At 34.6% G+C, this 3,844-nt stretch overlaps 1 long non-coding RNA gene across 1 annotated transcript in view; it reads left to right on the top strand.

Moving 5' to 3' along the window:
• Positions 1 to 3,844, top strand: part of LOC106875402 (uncharacterized) — a 198,467-nt gene that overhangs the window by 16,933 nt on the left and 177,690 nt on the right. Inside the window, exon 2 of the long non-coding RNA XR_001410114.2 lies at positions 3,017 to 3,137. This is a non-coding gene — a long non-coding RNA (uncharacterized LOC106875402). The remainder of the gene's footprint in view (positions 1 to 3,016; positions 3,138 to 3,844) is intronic.

Raw genomic sequence — 3,844 nt, 5'->3', positions numbered from 1 at the left:
TATATATATATATATACTTGTTTATATATCTGTATTTATATATATGTACATGTATGAATTATTTATCATGTATATATACATACATACATACATATATATATATATATATGTATAAACGCACATATATATATATTATGTATATAAATATGTGTGTGTGTATTATTATTAACGTATTAGCATGTACTATGACAGTACACGCATATATGCACACTCACAAACCCATATACACACGCACACGCACATACATATACATGTACACACCCACGCCCACACATACACACACTTCATAGATAAGATTGATAAAGCAATATTGGGAATGCCTGACGTAGATAAAATATTTGTGACGTTAATGTAGGTAAATCTGGTTGTTGTTGTTGTTGTTGTTGTTGCAGTTGTTGTAATATTTCCAAACGAAACGGGTTTTGATGAAAAACTATACATTTACCAAAAAAAAAAAAAAAAAAAAAAAAAAAAAAAAGCAAAAAAGATAAATAAGGCAACAACAACAACAAAAATGTAAGAAAAAAATAACAGAAACAAGATACACAATAAAAATACAAAAAAAAAACAACACAAGAAATTCTAAAAGCATCTGACATTCACTAATGTGAAATTTATATTGAAACAAAAAATTCCCCGAAAAACCTATATACATATACTACACACACACACACAAAGACACACACACACACACACACACACACACACACACACAAACACACAAACACGTGTATATGTGTTATGTATCTATGCGTGTGTGTGCGTGATTGATGTGACGTGCAATTTTGGTTTTTCTTATCGTTTTCGTTCTACTATTCCTTTGTTAACAGCCATTCTTATTTGGAAGAGTTTCTTGTTATTTATAATACATATCGCAATTCTTTTGCATTTATAAACCCCATGTCGAGTCTTTCATTTTTTTTTTCTTTTTAAATCAGAAACCAAATCTATTTCTTAAGGTCGATTAGGCTCCAAATACTTGTGTTACGCCGAAAACATTAAAAGAAAAAAAAGAAAAATTTAAATCCAAAATCAGTTTTAAAAAGAAGTCAGAAATAATTTTCAATACGAAATTCATTATAAATGCACTTATTTAAGCTATCCGAACACCTGACGTGCATCCGATCACAAGTATTCATTGAGAGACAGGCATGTTTTTCTTCTCAAAATACTAAATGCGTAACTAATGGAGCCAATTTTATATTTCATTTCAAGTGCATTCACGATAGATTAGTTAATGGCATCCTTGCTGTAAATGCAGTTTAAGTTGAGGCAATGCAAATTTAGTCTAATTAACAATACGACTTAATCTGTCTGATTGGATCCAACGCGTATGCACATCATTACGCAGTCGCTCGACCAGTGAGAAACTTCAGTCAAATCTTCTTCAAATACCATTTTATAGTTTTAAAGCAGTTAGGCGCAGGCGTAGCTGTGTGGTAAGAAGCTTGCTTCCCAATCGCATGTTGCCGGGTTCAGTCCCACCGCGTCTCCTTGGGAAAGTTTCGTCTGCTATAGCCTCGGACCGACCAACGCCTTGTAAATGGATTTGTTAGAGAAACTGAAAGAAATCCCGTCGTATATGTATGTACGTATGTATGTATGTATCTATCTATCTATCGTTCCATCCATCTGTCTCTTTGTCTCTCTGCCTTCCTACCTGTCCGTCCGTCCGTCTCTCTGTTTGTGTGTGGGTGTATGTGCGCGCGTCTGTTTCTCTCTCTCTCTCTCTCTTTCTCTATCTATCTAAATTTTCTTTAATCTCTCTAAATCTCTACATTAATTCACCACCACCGCCGCCGCCGCCCCCACCGCCCCCATGATTCAGTTATATCTTCAGTACACTTGCACTTTAATAAAACACAGTTCACCATTACACCACATGGACAGGTGAAGAGAATGACGATGCTCGTTGCGATGGTGATGACCACTTCAATTTGTTTCCTGCTCCATCCAGCTTAGAGCGATCGTGACGGCATGCATGTACGCATACACACAGACACACATAAATACACAATACGAATGATACATACTTACATGCATTCATGCACTCACATACATGCGTACAAACATACACACACACACACACACACATATATATATACATAAATGCATACATACATCCATACACACATACATACATACATACATGCACAAATACATACTCTTTACTCTTTTACTTGTTTCAATCATTTGACTGCGGCCATGCTGGAGCACCGCCTTTTTAGTCGAGCTAATCGACCCCGGGACTTATTCTTTGTAAGCCTAGTACTTACTCTATCGGTCTCTTTTACCGAACCGCTAATTTACAGGGACGTAAACACACCAGCATGGATTGTCAAGCGATGTTGGGGGTGGGGTCAAACACAGACACACAAACATACACACACACATATATATATATACATATATACAATGGGCTTCTTTCAGTTTCGGTCTAACAAATCCACTCACAAAGCTTTGGTCGGTCCGAGGCTATAGTAGAAGACACTTGCCTAAGGTGCCACGCAGTGGGACTGAACCCGGAACCATGTAGTTGGTAAGCAAGCTATTTACCTCACAGCCACTCCTGCGCCTAGACACTAAAACAAAACTATTTTTGCTTGATTTTGGCTGCGAAACGTCTGTCATCTTATGGATATCAACTGGTCAAATAAATATATTCCTCTCATACCTCCTGACTTTCTTTCTATTCTATATACTCTTCATGAAATAATTTTCAATGATTGGATTTACTGGATATCCACTGCGTAGAACACCACATTATATTCCTACGTATTAGTTTACAATGTGTTGTGTAGACGGATCCACGAAAGGAGCTTCTTTGTGATTACCACTGCATTATATAAATCCATATATTGTACATTAAATTTATACATCCATATCCGTTAACGGTTATTTCTAATACTTTTTTTCGCTGTATTGCGTATTCGTTTCTTTTTTGCATCTGCGATTTTATTATTGATCTTCGATATTAATGAAGCTATATCCTTAAATTTGCTGCTTTTCTTTATAGGAAACGAGAAGATACATCGCGGAACTATTATTTTAACGTGTTATATCTATTCATCACCAGAAGAGACACATCTGCACCGTCGGATGCTCCTGAATCAGTTGTGAACTATCCTTCCCGCGAGGTATCAATATTAAATGTGTCGAAACAATTGTAGTAATTAATGAAAATTCTCGTATCTTCCCTCTTCTGTCTCTCATTTACCATCTCTCTCTCTCTCTCTCTCTCTCTCTTAAATATTTTCTCTTAAATATTTTCGTAGGAATTGTAACAATTTTTTTCACAGTTTGGTGATATCTTCCAATTATTTTAGAGATTTCTAATGTCGGTTTACCTTTTACAGGTTCAGAAATAATAACAGATTTCTCTGAAGCAGTTAAGTCACATTTACGACTCTTAATTACACGATTATCAGACTACTCGTTAATAATTTGGAAACCTTAAAATTCGTGGAAAACATGCAAATGGCGGCGGTTTGTTTGCACTTGTGCAAAAGCTCACGTTTTTTTACCACACCATGCGCATAAGACTGCTGCCATCATTCTGTGGAAATTTCGTTGAATTCCAACGAGCAGTCTTTAAGTAAAATAAACAAATGTTATGTCGTTAATAATTTGAAACACGGTGTGTATTTATGTATGTATGTATATATATATATATATAAATATATATATATGCATACATATATATATACATACATACATACATACATATATATATATATATATATATATATACAAATATACATACACATACATACATACGTACATATATATATAGTTAAATAAATAAACAAACATCAACAATTAAATTCAATTTAGAAATTAATAT

This window comes from Octopus bimaculoides, chromosome 19 (assembly GCF_001194135.2).
Source record: "Octopus bimaculoides isolate UCB-OBI-ISO-001 chromosome 19, ASM119413v2, whole genome shotgun sequence".
In the NCBI taxonomy this organism is placed as follows: Eukaryota; Metazoa; Mollusca; class Cephalopoda; order Octopoda; family Octopodidae; genus Octopus; species Octopus bimaculoides.
Note: the sequence above shows the minus strand (reverse complement) of the source record. Positions and strands in the feature narration are given on the sequence as shown.